We start from the raw sequence: 23,323 nt of genomic DNA, 5'->3' as shown, positions 1-23,323 counted from the left end.
CACAATATTAGATTTACTGGACATTACCTCGGTGACATGTGAAGATATTCATGCACATTCATGATATTCTATTCCCAGATAAATATCCTGTATTGAATGATCTGTAGAGGCCTCATCCACATGCAAGCAGAACTTTTCCCCCCATACAATCTTTTCTTTTTTTGTTTTTTTATCATAAAATCATCTTCATACACACGAATGCAGGAGGAGACGTGGGGGAGGTGCATAAAGCTTTATTTCAACAAGGGTACGATACAACAGAGACAGAATTAACCAAACAAAAGGGAATAAGTAAAGCACGTGTTCATGAAGGAATTCGACCACACAAACTCCAAGTACAAGAATAACGATGATGAGGATCACGAGAGAACAGCAAGAGCAAGAGAGATGGAGTTATGACGTCATCATTTTCACATCCAAAAATGCTGCATCTGTATGAATAAAATGCAGATACAATATAAAACATCTTCAGAAACAAGACCAGAGACAGGTAGAATCAGAGGCGGCCTGAGGCACAAGCAAATTAATTGGCTGCTTGGGGCCCCCTGATCACTAGGGGGGGCCCTAATAGTGTATGGAAGAAAAATATTTTAACATATTAAAGAAATGTTGATATCTTTAGATACATTTATGTATCTAAATAGTGTTATTTTGAAGTTATTTTGTTGTTCCAGTTTAAAAACCAAAGGCTATTAAACTTGTTCACTGCAGCACATACAGTGTCTGCTGTTGTATTTTGTAATTTTTTTTAATTTGTGTATAGCTTCACTTTGAATATAAACTTTTTGTTGTGATTCTACTAGCCTCTAATGTTTAAAAATAACAAAAGTGACACTGGTCTGGAGTAAATAATACAGCTGTAATGTAATTCATGCAATTTATTATATTACAAAAACTGTCACAGGCGACTCCTACAGATTTGGGCCCCATAAAGGCTTAGGCCGGCCCTGGATAGAATCCACCTCACGTTCTTCGTTTGCCTTCCGTTAAACTTCCAGACAAACAATTTTCCAGTATAATATAAATACAACAACTCTACTGTATATCTGTGATTTGGAGCTTGATCCCTTTAAAAACAACAACTCCACTCCTTTTCCTGACACACCATCCGTAACGATCTCCTCCTCAGCAGCCTCTCGAGTGGCTCCAGCAGATGCCAGCCGTCTCCCACAGTGACTGTTTGGTTTTGCAGGTTTAATTCCCGATGGGTTTGGGTCCAGAGAGATTAGGCCGTGCCCTAAAGGCCAGCACGCTTGTCAGGTGTCGCCGCACATTAACGTTTGTCTGCTCGCGCCCTGAGCTGACAGCACAGTGAGGCAGAGCGAGGGGAAAGAAAACGCTGATCCGGCAGGGTGGGCAGCACGCACGAGGATAAAGGGAAACTTATCTTTTGATTTTTGTTAAGTTTATTTATTTATTTGAATGAGATTTAGGCAAACACATACTTTAAATAAAGGAGGTTTAAGAGGTCTTGTAGGCTCTCACACATATTCTTCTCAAAAACACTATTTCTCTAGAGGAGAAGACTATATTGGTGAATTAAGGTGAATTATGGTATGGACGTTTATATCACCGAGCCATGTCTGTTGACTTTTCCGCTGACGGATGCAAACAAACCTCAACCAGCCGTCGACGTTTCCCTGCTGGATCCAAATAAACGTGCATTGTGTCTGTGCACAAACAACTTCCTGCATGCAGACATTCAGCTTGTTAACGGGCGGGGGCGGGGGTGGGGTCAAACTCTTCCTGCTTTTGACCTCCAACCCCGTTTTATCCCACCCACACCCACCGCGTGCACAGCATGGTGCAGCTATAAGGGGGAGGAGGAGGTGCTGAGGAGATGGCGTTAGGCTTTAGTGAGAGTCAGTGTGTAGGCAGAGGAGGTGAAGTTAGGTTTTTAGGGGGGGGGAGGAGGGGAGATGAGGAGACCTGCTGAGAGGGCAGCCTATATACTCTCCTCCTCCTTCCTGCTATACCTCTCCCTCCATCCCTCGCCTCTTTTCAACCGCCTCCTCTTCCTCCCCCCCTCTGTCTCCAGCCGTGGGGGTAAAGTACATTACATGCTTGCTAATCAAACCTCACATTACAAGTTTGGAGGGAATGAAGCAAGAGTTTCTGAGTCGTGTTCTTCTTCTTCTTCTTCTTCTTCCACTTCTCTCCTCTTTTTTTACCCACTTCAGGGTGTCTCCCTTCACCTTCCCTCTGCTCCTCCATCCTCGGCAAAAGCCTATTAACTTTTGAACAGTGTGTAATACGCCCCGAGTATCCCAGTGATGTTGTAACATGCAATTCCAGAATCAGAATGATAAAAATACAAAAAGCCACAAACAGTTTTTTCCCCCCCCACGACACCACACTTTGATCCAACTTTTATAAAACACTGTTAGTTAGTTAGTTAGTTACTGCAGACAGATTTAAAGTCGTTTAAAGTCAAGTTTAAGTTTGAACAGCTTGAAAGATACATGGAAATTCTGCACTTAATGTTGGAAGATGACATAAAATCCTTGTTTTTCCTGCAGTTGAAATGGTGTGCATGTTCTTAGAGACATATGTATGGATTCCTGTAAATTAGAATATGAGAACTCAGTATAGGGAGAGTTTTTCCTCTGGGGAGCATGAACACCGACCATCAGGTTTAATACAGAAGCAGATCATTGTTTGAAAACAGAGTTAATGTGTAAGTTCCCCTTTATTTCCCATGTCTTTGTGACTCGACGTCCATCAGTCACAGCTTTAAACTGATTGATGAGTCGATACGATACTCGGTATCGGTATCGGTCCGATACTGGTCATAATGTCTGTATCGGATGTCGGACAGATGATAAAAATGTAAAATCCGATCCAATCCAAAAATCCTATATATATCACATGCAATAAAAATCTGTAGCAGCATTTTAGCTGAGTCATGTTGTGGGCTGTTTGTTTCTTCTTCTTGGGAGAAGAACATTTGTTGGAGAACAGTTGGAGAATGATGTTGTTAAAATAGCTGGAAATGACACGAAGACTGCGATCAGACTGATATATAGAGTAGTTACCGGCAGAAACAGATTCATATATTGGTATCAGAGACAACAAAGTAGAGTGGCATCATCCTTAGTTTTTAATGTTGTGGCTTATCAGCATAATTAAGACAAAACTTAGCGATAAGGTGGTCAACGCAGTCATTTCAGATAACTTTTTTCCTTTCTACCTCTTAACCTTGACCAGATTGTCGCACTGACTGAAAATAACTTTTGTAAATATCTGCAGGACAACAAGTGGACAGTGAAAGCGTGTCTGCTGAGAAGGATCACATGATGAGACGTAAGAACCAGAGAATATAACATAATATACGTTAAATATCCACTGACAATGTGTTAGAGAGAGAGACATTGGCTGAAGCTCAATTGCTTATTTGTCCTCAAATTCAAATTTGTCTACACCAGTAATTACTTTCAGTCGTCTATTTTTTCAAAGCATCTCTAATACAGGCCCTTTTTTTTAATTCTCCTCTGTTTTTGTAGAGCATTTCCGACTCACAGCTGCAGTTTGCTGTGTGTGACTAACTCCCCTGGATGTCAGTTTTCTACGTGCTGCATTTTTGGGTGGGTGGCGCAACAGAACCAAACACTAGACCAAAACATTTTTTAAACAGTTTGTGGGCTGAAGCCAGTATTCCAGTTAAACATGTTTCCTTAATCTCTGACGACACGTTGTGGTTGTTTTTCACGACTTCCTGCCCAAAATTCCTCACTTCATGCCGCCTTTAAGGCCACGAATCAACGGCCTCATGTTTTCACTCCAGGTGAACACAAGCGCGGAGCGACCGCCCTTTGATTCTCGCCTCGTTTCTGAATGGATCTTCCGTCACAAGCCATTAGATGCTAAACTAACACGAGCTGGTATGGAATAGTGCAACGCGCCGATTTGAATAAGCTACAAAAAGCCCCGTCAGAGCTCTGTGGTGTGCTAAACCATACAGAGGATCAGGAGGATGAGGTCTACACAATACTACAGTGACACACTCTGGATCTACTGTACACAATATCTGGACTTACATATTGAAACCGACACACACAGGAATACAAAAGACGCAGCAGAGAGCGTCTTACAGAGGTAATTAGCTGTGATCTGAGCCAAAGCTCAATTACCATTTCTGGGAGAATGAGCGCTCCCAACATAAACGCAATATAGATATTATGCTCTCTTGTTTTTGTAAACACACCGTATTATCATTCATTCTTTTGTATAACCTATATGTTGGTGTGGCCTTTGACCTTACTCTACAAAACACCAATGATACAAATCTGAAATGTAAATGTCCTGTTTACACCCTCTCTTTTCCTGTTTTAGTGGAAATTGCATTTACATTACAATTTAACTTCAAAGGAACTGTCTTTTTTTTTTTTTTCAACAATGTGATTGTTATGAAGAACAAAAAGTAATAATTCAACACTGTGCTCTCTTCCTTTCTGTTGATAATTGGATTTAGTGAACACCTGTGTGAGCGGAGATTGTTCAGGGGATTATGGTCAGGGAAGTCTTTAATTATCACCCACACACACACACACACACACACAGAATTACAGAGTTTCGTATACTGGGAAATTTAATTGATATTTTAAGTCCAGAGTGAGTTTTGACATTTTCCTCCGATCACACAGGGTATTTGTATGTGTTTTTACTCTTTTGAGAGTCTGACAAGTTGTGAAATTAGGATATCAAAGTCATGTCTGGCAGCAGAAGAGGGAAACAATGCAGGTAAAAAATAGACAAAAGAAATTTTTTGGCACAGTTTTATCAACTGCAAATGAAGCCACGCATGAGCCGTATCACTCATGAAGACTGAGTGTTTGATGAGTAAAGGATTTCAATGGGTCACAAAAATCCCCACCCTGGCACTTGCTTAGTTGAGAAGGTTTGTGGACTAACTAAAACCTTTATTTCCTGGTTTTTATTGTTGAGAGAGACTTTATCGAAAGATTATCGATGCGTGTCAAACGCGTCGCTGATGGTTACACTGGTTTAGAAAAGTTAAAAGGGAGTCTGGCATTCTTGGACGGAGGGACGGCGTGGCAGAGTGTTGACATTGACAGATGATCTCCAGTTCCACAGAAGTTGAACAGAAGTGTTACAGTGAATAAAATCATGGGAAGTGTGAAGATAAAACCTCTTCATCGACATTCTTGCACCCGACTTAAGGCTCTGTTGTTATCATTTTGTTAAACAGACTGAGGATTTAGAGCAGGAAGTCTGTCTGTTTGTATTGCATTCTTTTCTTTTATTTTCCTGTCGTATTTGTGACCCAAAATGAAGACAGTCGGACCAGTGATTGCATCACAGAGAGAGAGGGAGAGAGAGAGGGAGAGAGAGAGAGAGAGAGAGAGAGAGAGAGAGAGAGAGAGAGAGAGAGAGAGAGAGGGAGAGAGAGAGAGAGAGAGAGAGAGAGAGAGAGGGAGAGAGAGAGAGAGAGAGAGGGAGAGAGAGAGAGAGAGAGAGTGAGAGAGAGAGAGTGAGAGAGAGAGAGAGAGAGAGAGAGAGAGAGTGCAGCTATTCTTCCCAGAACAACCTAAACCAAAATGTATCCTTAACCATGACCAATTAATGTCTAACGCTAACTAACTCTACCTCCTTAACTTAACCAGTTCCTCAGAAATGAGGTTCTGCCTCATTAGCACCAGGTTTTGGTCTCCATGAGGACACTGGTTCACGCACACACGCACACATACAAACACAGACAGGTGATACATCATGGATGTGAGGAGGAGGAGATGGGAAGGGTTGGGCTGAAAAAAAAGGGATGGACAGATGAGGAGGAGAGGAGGGCGAGGAGGGTGAGGAGCGGCCTCCCACCAGGCGACAGAGGAGAGCAACGGACAGCTGATTAATTCCAGTTCATTCATGTGTTTCAGTTCACAGGGAAACTGATTAGATTGTTAAAATAAAGAATCTAATGGTGGATGATAACAAACGTGAAACAAAGGAGAAAAAAAAAACTACCAAAGACATAAAAGACATGTTGCTACGATCACACAGAGTTCCACAAAAGACAACAGGGGAAATATCAGGAAATCTTGTTAGGCCTACTTACACTCACACTTCGCCAGTGTCGGGATGGTGAGATGAGAGCGAGGAGGAGGAGGAGGAGGAAGGGAGTGACGGACAGCTCGAGGGAGGGAAAGAGAGAAGGGGTGATGGAGGGATGGAGGGAGGTGTATAGTGCAGCAGAAACTTCCCATGCTGGCCTCCCAGTGTGGCTACGTAATGAGGGCAAGGGACGCGCACACACACACACACACACACACTCTCGGGGCTGAGCATGGCCCCACGGCTGATTAGCAGCACACAAAGGCCCCAAACAGAAGTAGCAGAGGACACACAATGGGAGCAGGGCCTCAAGGCGTGGTTTACTTTTACCCTGAGGGGAGGGGAGGGGGGTGAGAGAGGCAGAGAGACAGGGAGAGAGAGCGAGAGAGAGAGATAGAGAGAGGGTCCCACTGAGCTGGGCAGGCAGTTGAAGGGGGGAGGGAGTGAGGTTAGAGGAGAGGAGAGGAGAGTTCGACGGGGTTAGAAAAGTGACAGAAGCAGAAAGGAGTTTTGTTTTTGTCCTGATAGAGACATGCTGCTTTTTCTCCAGAGCTCTGTTTGGATGAATGCGGCGTCAGCGAGTCAGCATCACACGCCGCTCGCTCTCCTCTCCACCTGTTCACACACACACACACTCTCCCTCTCTCTCGCTGAATTGACAAATCACTGACATTAGGTCATAAAAAGAAATGATAATAATAAGCACACAGTGCCCTGAGCTGAGTCAGGACGCAGTGAAACCCACAGATGAAGAAAACACTGAACGCTGAGCTTCCTGCTTTGACGACTTCCTCTCATGTGTATCAGTGCAGGGAAGGATTTAGCGTGTTGCTCCAAGCAATTACTACATGCCTGCACTTCACCACAACAACCCTCCACTCACCCCCACAATAACAAGCAGGGCAGCACACACACACACACACACATACAGATTCAGTTGCATGGGAATAACATGAAATGATGTCATGTCATGTTCTGCATCATATTTGTTTTTAATCAACCTCTAACCCTATTTACTGGGGTTGATGGTACGTTTTATTTGTCGTCGGAATTTGTGAATTTTCAACGGGGAAAGTCCCGAACAAACTCTGCATCAGCATAATTATTATTCACCAGGGATCAGCATTGTATAGCATAGCATAGCATCGTATCTTCATCAGGCTTCACCAGCTTGTTAGAAAGACAAGTCCGTGTGAGATATGCACTCGTACTGTTGATATGTATCGTGCATCATTTCAATTTTAAGAATGACTGCTTCTTCTTTGAGCCTGAACATATGCAAGTACTTATTTTACGGACATTTACTCCCCAAACCTGACTGTCTCCATGACAACAGCAGTGTATTTTTCATATCAAACATTTAGTTTAGGTTAACTGTCAACCCTAGCAACCACATCTGTTTGAATATGTTCCTATTTTCTTCAGAATAAAAGCTCTGAAAACTATTTATTTTGTGAAGATAAGCAAACAATTAAAATCAGATTATTTAAATCATCTGCCGGGCCAGATACTGATGCTGGCGGCCAGTTTTGGCCCACGGACCACCAATTGCTAACCACTTTTTTCACACTATACTACAAAAAAACACTCTCCCATTTAAATTTTTCAACAAGATCATTATCAGTCTGTTATTATCAAGTAGAAAAGTTGTAATTAGATGAACAAAAGCAGGACTCAAACACTGGTTGGTTGACTCACAGTAGCATGCAGGAAGTACTGAAGTAGTCTTTTTAAATGAACTGATTCTAATGATTCAGTGACACGGAAAACAACTGCCGTATAAAACGGCGTCACGGCAGTTTCATGCAGCCGTGCTGTGACGACTCCGCCCCTGTGGACGAGATACTATAGTAATGGAAAACGATAGTAGGGTCAAACCGCGTTGAGCCGAGTCGTGCTGGAACTGTATTGTGGAAAAGCGCCATAGGAGCATCAATTAGCTCGTTGCATAGATCACGACATATTTTCACATTTCTTAGAATGAATATTTTATGGCAGTGACTAATGAACATGGCCTTCCTTTCACAGAGGAGCTGCCGCTGCAGTAATCTCCACTGTTCAATTAGCTGCAGTGACTGGTGATGCCTTAACACTTCATTAACAGGAGGAGGAAGGTATGGATTTTGTCTCACTCTCTGTGTCTGTCTGTCTGTCTTAGTCCTGTCTGTCCAGACAAATCTGGAGAAAATTGAAACCTCCATCAGCCAGTTTTTTCCACTTGAGGACAGTGGAAAAGTAGGCATTTCGGTAAGAGTTAGACGAGATTAAAGACACGGGAAACCTCAACATTCCTCCCTGTCGTGTAAGAAACAAATATTACTACAATAATGAAGTGAAGCAACAACACAAGAGGCGATTGTCGCTCTTGATTTACATTTTGCCACGATACGATGCACGACGCTATGCATTTAACCCACTGTCTTTACCAGTGAAAACACACATTTGCCTTGTTCCACCTTTAACACGGAATCTTGTGGGAAATTCACAAAGATGCAGCAGAGAAAAAAGAAAGAAACTAGAAGATGGAAGAAATTCAGGCGGAAGAGAGTCTAAATCCACAAAGACAATTTAGATTTTCCAGCCCCTTTTCCTGTTTTTCCAATTACTTAATGCTATTTAAATACACACACACACATTAATGGTCCTCAGCCATGGAGAGCCTCCTGAAATAAGTCACGCACTAATTGTATTTGATAAATCTTAAAGGGAGCCCATCAGAGGAGCGCGCGCTGTAATAAAATGATAAAATGGACAATTATGAAAAAAATCCCCGGCCTTTAATTTCCTAAACACACTCCGGAGAGAGGCCGTTTAAGCCAGAGCGATTTGACGAGAGGCTCAATGTGTTATTTCTGTCCTCGGTGACATTTTGAATTATACCACGAGCCCCTGAGACGGTTGTAACATGAGCAGAAGAAACCTACATATTTACACTCTCTGCAGGCTCGTGGCTCGTCAGTCCTGGTTGTATGTTTGTCTCACAGGGTACACACACACACACACACACACACACACACATGCTGATGGAACAAGAACAAACCCTGTACTGCTGCACGGATTTTAGCACGTACTTACTGAATCCTGTACATGCTTTAAAACACGCAGTTTCTCTTTGTAAATTCCTCTTAGTTCATGTGTTTGTGTTATTTGCGTTGAGACGCACAGACAGACAGACAGACAGACAGACGTGGTTCGCAGTGAAAAACGTGGCTGCACCAAAATCCAGAAAAGGAAAGAAAGAGCTAAAACACAGATCCTCCTCCCCTTCAAAGCAGCACAAACTTTAGTCGGAAAATCACAAAATCAGCTTTCCATAGGTAAATTCATACGTTCTCATGTTTTCTCCTCTGATCACGATAATCTAATACGCAGATAAACAAGGTGAGAACGTCCAGCACTGGTTCTCTCTGTCAGAGCTCACTGCACTTGCTCTTTAGTCAGTTATTATAACACGCTGTGCTCCCTAAGAACAGTACTTCACAGGTTACTGTATCATTCACTTTTATGTTTACGTTCAATATCTCACTGCATTTGAAGTTAGGGACACACATGGATGTGGTTTAACACATGATCTTTCCCAAACCTTATACTTGTTTTGTTATTTATGTTGTGTTTTGTGTGTCGTACATTCGTATCAAAGACCTCCTGCTGACTTTGCTGCTGTTAGGTTCAATCCTCATGGAAACAAAACCAAAACATTCTTAAAAAGTCCCTTTAAACACGGCATCATTTTAAGAAATGGCTTCATCCATGCAAACCCCCTTAAAACAAGAATGTGTAAAATGAAATTCTTGAAACGTGTGTTCACCAAACTTGGAAGTGATGATGTTTTCAAATGTCTTGTTTTGTCCACAAACCAAAATGATTCAGTTTAAGTGATTTCTTTGTTGCACGGAGCAAAGAAACCAGAACATTTACACATTTAAGGAGCTGAAAAATCAGAAAAGTTGATTTCATTATAAGAAGAAAAGGTGCCGGCACAGGAGAGAGGTGGGATTACGACAGTTTCCTCCCCTCTTTCTTGTAAATCTCTATTTAGTGACTCCGTGGGATAACCTGGAAAATGACATTATAAATAAAATTAAATTAGAAAATGTAAAACGATGCCTCCAAACTCACTCATTTTGCCACAAGTTAAGGGGAAAAGTTCAGTATTTTGGCCTCTGTATGTTTTCCTTTGTGTTTAAACTGCTGCTGTTTGTTGGAACTAGGAACTCCATCTTGTCTCATGTGTCATGTTATACAGTGTGTATGACTGTGTTTATGCTCATTTGGATACAGTCCAACAACAATAATAACAGTGATAAATGTGTTCTATGTAAATTACACGTCGTTACACAACCTGCTCTCGTACGTCCTGTATATCACAGACGTAACAGTTACTCAGATGTGTGTTTTAAAACCTGCACTTTGCGTCACTCATGTCTTTATGTAGGCCAGTGTTGGCAGCCAGACGTGGTAACATGATGATACAAACCAAACCCTCCATTGTCACAGGATCACATTAGCTCTTTGAGGCACAGATGTCATTTTTTTTCACGCTTGTATTAAAAAAATAAAAGAAGAAGAAGAAAAAAAGGAAAAAACTCACTCCTCCACTTGACACACCGTGAGATCTGCACCATGACGAGTTAAAGAATCACATCTTTTTGGTTCCTCATGTAAATGTAGTCTGTGTAAGTGTGTGTGTTCTTGTATGAGTGTCTTTGTGAGGACCCAGAAACTTACCGTAGAGAGTGAGGACATTCTGGGAAAGTGAGGTTGTTCTGGCTGTTCCTCATGTTCTGTTGCCAGCTAAAGGGGCTTTAAGACCTGGTTATAGGGTTAAAATAACCAGGGTTTGTTTATAGGCCACATCTCCATGCGTTACAAAAATCGTCTTTATGTCTTCTTATGTGTTCTTGAGTCAAAGTTATGATTCATTGTATATCACTTTTTTTTAAAGAAAATAGCGATAATTGTGCAGAAGTTACAAAATAAACAGTTCTTCTTTTATTTTGTTCATAAAAACGAGCCAAGCAGACTTTGAATTGTGACGTATTTCCATGTTTATCCATGTGTTTATATAGTTGTAGAAATAAAAATGAAAGAAAAAATCTATATAATTTTCACCAGAATGCCTATAGGTTGTGCCTGAAAAAAGGATATAAGACACTGTATATCACACATAATATATTTTCTCTGTATGTACTTTTATGTACGCTGTATGTAACAGAAAAAAGCATTCTAAGGGTTAAGATTAAGGTAAGGGTTTTGGGAATGCATTATGACCACGAGTGCCCTCAGAGCAAATGCTGTGCAAATGTGTTACCTTTTCTGGCATAAACACTGACCGTTAGTCCTCATGGAGACCAAAACCTGGTCCTAATGAGGCAATAACTCATTTCTAAAGGAACTGGTGAAGTTTAAGTCTTACATTGTGCTGAGGTTAAGGTTATAGGATTAGGGAATTAACTGGTTATGGTTAAGGTTAGGGGTAAGGTTTTGTTTAGGCTGTTGTGAAGTCAAAGAAGAGTCCTTAAAAGGATAACAGTGTGGACTTGTGTGTGTGTGTGTGTGTGTGTGTGCGTGTGTGTGCGCGCGCGCCCTGTGTAAAATAACATGGAAAAGGTGATTTTCCAGTATAGTGAGGTTTCCACATGCAGTGTGATTCCCTCAGGCAGCAGTGGAGACATGATTGAATTTTTTTTGTTGTGTGTTCGTGTGTGTGTGTGCGTGTATGTACATTGGTTTGACTCAGACGTCTCATCCCTTCAGCGCTTCCCCCCGCCCCCATCCACTCCCGCCTGATTTCTTTTTGTCTGTTGACTGAATTGACCGAATTAAACGCTCATTAGTTTCACGTAAACAAAATATCACCACAAGCTGAGTCGCACAAGTTTCTGCAGGAACAAAAAAAAACCACACATCTTTCCTCACATGATTCCTCAAAAGCAGACGTCCTGGAGGAGTGTGTGTGTGTGTGTGTGTGTGTGTAGTTTTCTTATTACAACAGTGTGATCACACTGTGGGTTTCACACGCTGTGTCTCTGTCTCCCTGTAGATGATGACGACGGTGAAACATCAAACCAGCAGCAGAAGAAGAAGAAGAAGAAGAAGAAGAAGAAGAAGTGATGGAGAAGGTGGTGATGTTTCAGAGTGTGTGTGTGAGTGTGTGAGCCATTTCCAGGTGAAGCAAACTGAATTAAGGTGAATCGAGCTGAACTGATGTGAACTGGAATGACCTGAGCACCAGTGAATAGAAGGTTTCACACGACTCTCTGAGGATTTGGGGTTCAAAAAAAAAAGTTGAAAGCAGTGAAACACCTTCAAATAAAACAGGAAAATCTGTCGTTTATACCTGTTCTTGTTAGTGTTCTACTTTTTTTACTTTGAATATATGATATTTATTCTCATGTGTATGTTCATAATGATAGAAACAAACATGTTACTTTTCTGTATGTATGTAAATGAATGTATGTAAGTGTTTTTCTCCTTGATGTTCCTCATGAAAATGCTATACTTTAAATAAAAGTTAATAGGATAAGGTACTGGGACTGTCTTTCTCTTTTACTTTTAAGCTTTCAGTTTAAATATAATAAACGTTTGGTCATGTTGCATTTCATCTTCTCACTGTGACATGTTCATTCAAATTTCATCAAATCTTTCTCTTGGCTGCTTCTGAAAATGCTCATGTGGCTGCATTATTTGGAATAATACTAATAATAGAACTTTCCCCATTTAAGGTTTCCAAGTATAATAAAACATGAACTCTGACTATATGTGTTTCTTGTAATGGAACAAAGTACAAATACTTATCTGTGCTTTACTTTGTTATTTGTATTCCTAGCAACTTTTGCTTTTACTCCACTACATTTCCTCTAACTATCTTTGTTACTCGTTACTACCAAATAAAATCAGAAGAAGAAGAAGACGAGTTGGTATTATGGTCTGTATTTATGTAGTGATTTTTCTAGTCTTGATGAACTGCTTTAGACTTTAGTTTTCACCCGTTCACACCCTGCAACATGAGCTTAAGTGTCTTTGCTCAAGGACACAGCAGAGCCAGGAATTGAACCCACAACCTTCCAGTAGAAAGACAACTCGCCCTACGACTGTTTACGTTTACATTTTATATCAGAAAATGACTTTTGATACTTAAGTACAGTAAATGTCATAAACTTTCAGTGATATAAAAAAGTACCAAAGTCATTATATGGTAAGATACTTGTAGATAGATACTTGTGCTTGTACTTTATACAGGACTGCTTAAAATGACTGTAACATTCTAAATGTGTTCGTCATCATTCATGTGCTTCACACACACACACACACACACACACAGAAGGACAGCTCCGGGCCATCAGCAGCAGCAGCATCAGCAGCAGCATCAGCAGCAGCAGCAGCAGCAGTGTGAGTGTAAATGATCACATATCTGTGGTCATAACTCACAGTCACGCAGGCCACTGATGAAAGCCGACGCCCACTGTGTCCCTCTGTGTTTCTGCGTGTGTCATTTTAGACTCTTCATGTCGCTTCCCTTCCCCTCCCTTCTGTCTCTCCTCTCCACTTCCTCCTCCTCCTCGATGCCTCGGGTGATGAAACTGACTCTGTTAAATTAGACCACTGACCCCACCCCCCCCAACCTTCTCCTCTACCCATTTACACACACACACTCATACACTCACACTCTCACACACACACTTGTTTGCTTATGCTCTAAAGCCACATTAGCATGCTTAACCTTATTGATTAGGTCCTGACTATTGATTCAAATCAAAGCAATCCATCACTGATATCTGTGTTTGCTGGGCGGACATGAGTTGATAGTGATGGATGAGAGATCAACACACACACACACACGTGCTTGTACCGCAGTCTTAGTGAGGACACTCGTAGACATTTTACCTTCACTTTAACCATCACAACGACACTATATCCCATCCATTTACCCTCCACCCTCCACAGAGGGTCACGCCAGTCCATCACAGGGACACATATAGAGACAAACAAGTGTCCACTCTCACACACCCACATAAAGTCTGTGTACATGCACCAATAAAGATCTACAGTACATACAACTGAAACTGCCTTTAGGCCTTTCTTTTAATTTTATATATAGCTGTTTGACCGGTTAACGTAAAAAAAAAAAGCAAAAAAAAAAGGCACACACAGGTGTTAATAGTCAAATGAATGATGGCTGGGTTCCATTTAGCTGCATCAGTTTCAGGATCCAAGCATACAAACAAACAGAGACATTGTTCACACCTGGGCTTTTATTTTCAACTGTTTTTCTCTCCAGTTTTGTGATCAGGATCTAAAGACATGACTCCATGAAGCTCCAGCGAGTCTTAACTCCTCCTCAAACGCTGTAACGATATATAAAAAGTCTTCATTTGTGAGAAACTGCACCTGCTCCTTCAAAAACTACAAACCTATCTTTGTGGGGACATTTCTGTCTGAGCCACACAACTTAAAAGACCTGGTTTTAAGGTTAGGGTTAAGTTAAGGTTAATGTAAGGCCTTATGTCTATGATGTTTCCTCACTAAGATATAAAACCAAGTTTTGTCTCAGGGCAGAGATTGTATATAAATTACACATATAGAATTTTTAAACACTAAGCAAATCTTTTAAATCCCTTAATCCTGCTAAGGTGGTTATTGAGACAATTTTAAGTGATATTAATGTGACCCTTGTCATGTTGTGATGATAGAGAAGAATTTCAGTCTTTCCGTTTAACAAAAAAAAAAAATCCTTTTCAGTGTCAGGAGGATGAATGGATGAATGGATGAATGGAATGATGAGACATGTGGTGGGACGATGTGTCTCGCAGAGTGTGTTTGTTGGCGTCCAGAACTTCCTTTGTGTCGCTGGAAATAACCATGACTGGTCACGTGTAACCGATGGCTGACCTTCAACCCCATTCAGGAACCATCCGCTGTGTGACGGCACGTGTGTGTGTGTGTGTGTGCGTGTGCGTGTGCGTGCGTGTGTGTGTGTGTGTGCGTGAGAGAGAGTGAGAGCGAAAGCAAAGTCTTTGTGACTGAGGAAAAAACACAAAAGCAGCTTTAACCAGCACAAACACACAAACTGCACACAGTTGAACTGTGGATGTGTTTGTTGTGATGAGTGACACAGCTGTAATTATTTACATGTAAACAAATCAACGACATTTGTTTGATCATTCAATACAATTGAATCCATTTTTTTAAGTAACTTATTGTTATTGAGTCATTTTACAGCAGATTTTGGAGTGAAATATGACTGATCTAGACAGTCTGATCAACTTCCTCTCAGGTTTGAGAAATCAGCCGACTTCATTTACTCCACTTGTTCAAGATGAGGTGAATAATGTCCTCACTCAGTGCAGCACACTGTCCACAAATGAAGCTTTCACTCATCAAAACTCATCCACTTATCCTTGAGGGAGCTGAAGTCAATCCCAGCTGACACTCTGGACAGAGACTAAGGTCTTGTTCAGACTGCAGCCCAAATTAAACGGCTAAAAAAAACACATGAGTTCTGAACCTTCAATTGTGATTGTAATCAGATTTATTTTACAGCTATGTTTCAATCAGATGTGTTTTCCTCGAGGCATTCGTTCAATGTCATTTTGTTGGGACACATTTTTAAAGTTAAGTAAAGTTTAAGTTAAAAGCAACTTTTTAAAATGTATCTGTAAAATGTAGGTTTAAAAAAAAATAAAAATAAAAATACAACAATACAATGATGTCACTTCCTGTATAAATAACTTCCTGTTTAGTTCTTCCTGTTTGACAAACATTTGAAGCATGCTTTCAGGAGGAGAGTCCACACACACACACATCCATGACAAAGTATCGTTGCAGAGAGGATGTAAGTCTGTTATATGATGACACTGATGATAAAGATAATATGTGATATTGTTTGGTTAAAAAATGACTTGTTTAAATCAATGTTTCCAGCAACATTTGTATTCACGACGATGTGTACGTTTGTTACATTCATCTAAGAAGACTGTTTTTGTATCGTTTATTTTTGTCTTCAGTTTTCGGTCGAGGACTTCATCAAACTTACTGCAACTCTGTTCACCAGTGGTTTAAGTTTGTTTTCTGTTTTCTGCACAAGGGCATCATCATGAAGGACCTGCAGAGACGAGCAAACAAACAAAGAAGTCACAGCGACGCAAACACAAAGTGATTCACGAGCAATGAAGAGGAAAACTTCAGCATCTGCAAACAAAGTAAGGACACGCACACACAGACAGTTGAAAATGGAAGAAAAGTGCATATTAACATTTGATGTAGAGAATAAGTTAAACATGTGGGTCAAAATTCTCAAACTTATAATAAAAACGGGCCCAAACTGACCAACAGTGAACAATATTTTTGTAATAATAATAATAATATAATAAAAAATTAGGTTATACATCACATTATTAAATTCAACATTTATTTATATATAAGCATTCCTAGTGCTTTCATTGCAATTGTCTACGAGTTATTTTCATTTAATGTTTTGATTCGATTTCATTTCAGTAAAATTTTTTGTAATTGACAGATTTTTGCCTCATAAATATGTTTTTTTTGTTGTAAACTTTATATTCATCACCTTTTTATTGAGGAACTCAAGAGTGAAATATTTCAAAACTGCTGGTATTTTAATGAACTCAGATTTTACTGCTACCCTCTAAAAAAAAAATCATACTTTATTATCATTACTTTATTTTTGGAGTGTACACATATTGTATACTGACAGATTGTAGCTGTTGACTCATTTCCATCTGTAGTCTTGAGGCAGGTTGATATACACATATATATACACACATATATATATATATATATATATATATATACATATATATATGTGTGTATATATATATATATGTGTGTGTGTATATATATATATATATATGTATATGTGTGTATATATATGTATATGTGTGTATATATATATATATATATATATATATGTATATGTGTGTATATATATATGTGTGTATGTATATATATATATATATATATATATATATATATATATATATATATGTATATATATATATATATGTATATATGTGTATATATGTATAGAAACACAACAATATAAATAAATAATTGCATTTACTGATTGATCTCCATCTATATCACACTTTTTCACGTACAGTATTTGGCACATTGTCTGTCTTTATTATACTTATTTATATCTAGTCTTTCTTTGTCAGTTTATTTAGTCTGAACATGCGGTTAAAGATCAGATCACAGACCTGGTTCGTCCTCGTTCAGTTTTGAATGTTGCAAAGTTTGAAGTTTCTCTGAGAGTCGATGGTAAATTGTTTCCGAAATGTGACGTCCGTGTTAACGACAGAACAGTTTGCAGTTTTGATGTTTAAAGGCTGTAGTTTTTCGTTTTTGTACATCAAACATCTTAAAAATGTATGAAGTTTTCAATTTCAACCAGTAAACACACTAAAAAGTTGTGGACCAGTGCATACATTCATCTATTCCTACAGTATCGGAACATTATGATTGATGTTATGTTTATTAGCAGCTTTTTATAATCATTTTCCTCGGCCCCTCCATAGTCTGGACTCACAGAGTCACTACACATCCACTCTTGTATCAACAGGGCCGTGGTTCCATTCATAAAAAAAAGAAAATGAGGATCTCAGTCTGGGCTTCCACACATGCAGTTTGTCCCCATGTGTGCGACTTAATATTCTTTCAGCGACGGGTTTAACAAGTGTGTGTGTGTGTGTTCGTCGCGGCAGTCCTCGCATAAACTCACTGTGACTCACTTGTGTTTTAACTCTTTTAAAGCGGACATAGACCGGAAGCTCCAATTAACGCTGGGCGCGTGTGTGCGTCATTACCTGGTTTATGAAGCCCTAAAGTTTCAGAACCAACAGTTCAGCCACTGCTGAGAACGCAGGGTTTTATTGTTTTCCTGAGCTCTCCGAAGTGGATCAGAACCAGCGTTTGTTAGTGACTTAACTACCGGGTCTCACCACTGCTCTGAACAGCAGCTCCTCCTGGTGCGGGCACTAGTCCGGACACACCCGGTCGCGTACATTGAACCGCAGCAGAAGGAGAACGGAGCAGAGAAAAGTTCAGTGAGTGTTTGCTCAGACACTCCACACACTCCCTGTCAATGACGGCAGAAAAGCGGAGTAACTCGTACATGTAGAGTTTCTGCCGGCCACCATGTTGCATTATTGTCTTCTTCATTGTCGTCTGCTGTTTGTCTCAGCAAGACTTAAAGTTTTGTATGAAAATGTTTCTGTCGCCATATCAGCTGACTCCTGGATTGTACCATTTGACTCTGGTACCCCAAAGGAAGGGTACGGGAAACAATACATACCGTACCTGACTGAACCACTCCACAGGAGCGTGTCACTGACTGGTCTTGAATGAGGCCAGGGACCATGTGCAGTCTACATGGTCACGTATTCTAATGTCTGCATGTAGAAAGTAGACGTAGACAAAAAGCACTGGCTCTGCACAATGCCGTGGTAAAGTGGTAACACACATATTCACCGTTCACTAGTTATTCATAAGCATGTATATTATTGGCATACTGACCCTTTATTCGTCATTACAAAGTACAGAAAACAACTTGGTCGGGAACAGATCGAGTGTGCGTCGCCGTGGTTACAAGCGATCTCGTTGAAGGAAACGATCTCAACAAAGTGTTAAACATTGTTCCACATCCCTTAAATTTTTATTTTCTGTGATCACTCTAATGTTTCAAACGTTACACACAAAAAAATCCCCGGTGAGGTTTGTTATTCTGTCACGACGGGGTGTGATGCTGCGCAGGGGCAGCTGGTGGCAGAGAGGGAAAGTAGGCTCAGGTGTGACACACACACACACACACACACACACACACACACACACACACACACACACACACACACTCTGAGTAATTGAAAACCTACCCATTTAACTTTGCAAAAAATGCCCTTAAGCCCCCTTGAATACTCTCTTCATCTTAGCTCTCGCCACACACACTCACACACACACGAACAGGAAAGCAGCAGAAAAATGGTTGAACATTATTCCAGTTCAGCTCTGAGGTCAGTGAGGAGGCCTCTGTCTCTCTCACTCCTCACTGCTCTCTCTTTGTCTCGCCCGCTAAAGCATAAAATTAAAAATTAGATTTCACCCTTGAAGGAGACTTTTGTTAATTACCTTTCAGATTGGCAGGAGGAAGAGGAGCAGCCACACACGCACACACACACACACACACACACACACACACGGAGATACAGCTCAGCTGACTTTATAATGAAATTCTCAGTTTGGTTTTTCTGTCACTAATATTTGAACAACATCATATCATGAGTGTATATATATATATATTCAGACATAAGCTGTACATTCATATTATTTCACCTTTAATGCAGAACACTATTTGATTTGCACACCAGTGTGATACTGGGGAACACACCTGTGCCACAGCCTCACATTTTCCACTTGAATTTCACTGAAGAAGAAAATAAGGTTCTGTATCAGGTGGATGTTTGTCCCCTAAGTACATAACAATAACTGTGTTATAATAAGCTCCTACACAGATGCATGTGGGGGTCAGTTTTAGTGAATTTATATCGACATGTGGGAAGATTAATCTGGTTTTCATAAATCCAATCTGACTAGATTTCATTTATAACATATGCAGGGCTTGACGTGGGCTGGTACTGCCCTGTAATGCACCAGCACTTCATTTTACTGTTTTATGTACCAGGACATTTTAGATTATCTGTCCAATTCATCATTATGGACCAGAATCATCATTTCCAAGGCAGAAGTTTAGTGTTTTTGTCTACGGTTTGTATTTTTGTTGTTAACAAAGATCAAAATGGGGTTGGCGTAGTGGTTAGCATTCTTGCCTTTGCAGCCAGACGACCCGGGTTCAAGCCCCGGTTGGAGCAAGGGTCTTTCTTCATGGAGTTTGCATGTTCTCCCTCTGTGTGTGGGTTTTCTCCATCTTCCTCCCACAGGCCAAAAACATACAAAATGGGGATTGGGTAAATGGGACACTCTTTATTGACCATAAGTGTGAGAGTGAATGGTTGTTTGTCTTTGTGATGGACTGGCGATCTGTCCACGGTGTACCCCGCCTATCCTCGCTGAGATTGGCAGAGCATCCCCCGCGAGCCTCCTGTGGAGGATGGATGGAAGAAAAACACACTAAAACAAGCAACACTGCAACACAGATAAAAATCAAACACAACTATGTGTACGACTGTGAAACAAATGAGACCAAAGTTCAACGATCAGTAAAAATAATGTAGTAGAATGTGAAGTTCCGAACTCAAATTCCTTTTCTTTTCCATTTGAAGCCATTTGTGTCTTTTCTCCGTCACTTGCTGAATGAGCAGTGTCACCGAGTCCTTAATGAAGTGCAGACAGAGGCTGCAGCTGATGGCATTGATTACCACACAACACACCAAACACAATCCGGCCTCAGTGTGAGAGACAACGGCAGACAAGACTCTTTTTCTCCTCGTCACAACAGGAAAGAATTCACAGACGTGACAGTCTCTGTTTCTCTTCCTCTCCATCTCCCTCCATCTCCAGCTTCTGGCTGTGTTCCTCTGATGTCGTCTGTCACAGTCATTATCTGTGTTTCCCCTTCACATGCACAGACACACACTGTTGTACTGTACACACACACACGCACACACACTGAGAGTAAATAAGGCTTGTGATTTTTCTGTTTTTTTGTTAGTTAATTACACCGTTTGGAGCTTTGTAAGCTTAATCTGCAGCGACGTACATGAACTCTGAGGACATGGAGTCTGGTTGATGCTCGTCTGTGGTTTTAAAATCAGTTTTTTTCTTCCTGAGGACAAACATCCAGAGGAAGTAAAAGCTCTCTCGTCTTGGGTGAAATCCTAATGAGACGTTAAGACTCGGTCGAAGAAGATAAAATGATTAGATGGCAGAGTGTCTGTTCCCCTGCTTTACCTAATCCATGCTCCATCACAGGACAACCCACAACGGGGGCATCGTCAAGTGCTAGAGTGGGGGAAAGCAGATTCTCAGAAATTAGTCTTGATGTGCTGCCAGACGAGAGGAATTTACAGTAATTTAAAAGCACATTTTCCCATTAAAAATATTAGCTGTTGTATGGAAATGCTGTACTTGGCCGTAATCCGTGAGACTCTTGTTTGTTTGCTCTTGGAAAACAATCCGAAATTCAGTGTGAGACAGAAGCCTCATCAAAAAGAGTGACTTGTGGATTCTTGTGCACAGACTTTTACATGTGCAGTGTTGTGTTGCTCACACAGGGTGTGTGTCTGCTGTGTTTCACAGAGTTTTATTCATGAAAATCATAAAATATACATTCAAATATTCCCCAAAAATGCCTCTGGACTCAAGACTCTTAAGTATCAAGCCGTGCATCTATTGGTCCTGCAAATAATTCCCAATAAAAATGTGTAAAAATGTTCTAGCACGACTCGTTTGGTATCAGACCCATTGTTTTCCATTACTTCACCGCACGAAATGACTGTGACATTGGTTTATACGTGATGCAAACACACACACTAGTGACGAGGTGACAAAGCAGTTGTTTGTCGGTGTAAATGAATCATTAGAATCAGTTCATTGAAAAGATTAGTTCAGAACTTCCTGCATGACCGGAGCACGGGCTCCGTCTGACGCAGCCACTGAACTGAACTACGGCTCAACACATTCTGATTGGACTCACGATCGCTGGCACTGGCGCTAAATAGACTTAAATATTGACATTTGAGACATTTCCTTTGTTTAATGTTGGAGATTAACACATGTTTTCAAAAGTATTTTTAACTGATCTGTTTGGCAGTGTTCAAATTGATTCTTAAGTAGTGCTGTCTAGAGATTAAAAAAAGTGAGAGATTAATTATCATCTGTAATTAATTCATCTCTTTTTTAATCATCAACCTAAAAGTTGCTTTTGTCAAACTCCAAATAATTAGAAAATACAAACAAAATTAAACATCAGGTCCATATAAAGTAGCCTGTAGGTGGCAGACTTGCTCATACATGAGTTTAGTTTGGCTCGCTAAAATGCTAACCTCTTCGCTGCTAACGTTAGCTGTGGCTGCACTGGCGACTGGGTGCTTTGCACTGAAATAGTAGGCTAAACTCGAGCTACTTCAGTGTTACACATGCTTATCACTTTACCTTTATTAATGGTGCCGTCGTGCGTTTTGTGTAAATCTAAATTGGGCCAAGAACCCTCACATGCTCCTCCATTGTCACGTCTCCTCTCTGTAATCATTGCTCCTCGCCCTGCCCTCCAAACACAATGAGCCAATGTCCACTTCAGGGTGCGACTGGCCATTGTTTTCCCAACACATAAAAATGGATTTTATAAAAATGCAACAGAAACGGTAAAGTTAGAGATTAAAAATGTGATTAACACGATTAATTAATCACGAGTAATGAATTAATCGCAATTAACGCGATAATTTGACACCCCTGTTCTTAAGTCACACTCATCATGACTGTTACAGTGACGGCACTCTCTGAACAATCAGTAGTTAACTTCATTAACTTCATTTTCGCCAACACTTGGTTTTACACACATGGTGTTTTATAAAGGAAACATAGTGTGAATGTAGCGTATTATAATCCGTCCCACAAGGCGTAATGGTAAAGTATTTTGTATTATTTCTGTGTTGTAGTGAGGACGAAGTTTAATCACCTTGAACGGGGTCTCCTCACTGACCACTGAGCAGCTCAGGACTCTGTGTGTGTGTGTGTGTGTGTCGCCTGATGATTTGAAGCATGAAGAACAGAAAGAGTTTGTAGATTAAGGGAAGCTCAGGGGATTAAGGTCATTTCCTGTGTGTAAGCTGTAAATTAGCCCGGCAGAACCACAGGGGAAAGACAGGGGACTCGGTACCACAGACCTGCTGAACTCGATGTACACAAAAGCCTCAGCAGCCAGCGTCACACTCAGCCTATGGGCTCATTGCTGACAAATGAATGTCCATGTGCAGGATAATAACACAAATCCCTAATAAAAGCTTTGTTTCAGGAACAGCTGGTATATACAGACGTTAACTGTATAGAATCCGTACACACACAAAAACTGCTTTTTTTTTTCTTTGCCACAGTGAGACTGATGGCAAAAACAAAATAAAACCATGTACTACAGGTTCTTTTACACTAACTTTGACTTACAGTAAGTAAAATATTTATTACCTGAATTCTGTGGAATCAAGTGGAATATTGTTCCCCTTTAAGTATGTATAGACATTTCTATAGGATGGTGTTTACAATTTTGTATATTTTTGAGTTTTGTATG

General features: G+C 40.5%; 1 long non-coding RNA gene across 4 annotated transcripts in view; it reads left to right on the top strand.

Annotated features, from left to right (window-relative positions):
* The window catches only part of LOC122780759, a 153,728-nt gene extending 140,906 nt beyond the window's left edge, over positions 1 to 12,822 (top strand). For all 4 annotated transcript variants that reach the window (XR_006361731.1, XR_006361732.1, XR_006361730.1 and 1 more), the window contains 2 exons: positions 8,095 to 8,180; positions 12,110 to 12,822. This is a non-coding gene — a long non-coding RNA (uncharacterized LOC122780759). The remainder of the gene's footprint in view (positions 1 to 8,094; positions 8,181 to 12,109) is intronic.
* The last annotated feature ends 10,501 nt before the right edge of the window (positions 12,823 to 23,323 follow it).

This window comes from Solea senegalensis, linkage group LG14 (genome assembly GCF_019176455.1).
Source record: "Solea senegalensis isolate Sse05_10M linkage group LG14, IFAPA_SoseM_1, whole genome shotgun sequence".
NCBI lineage: Eukaryota > Metazoa > Chordata > Actinopteri > Pleuronectiformes > Soleidae > Solea > Solea senegalensis.
This window is presented reverse-complemented; position numbering and strand designations above follow the sequence as displayed.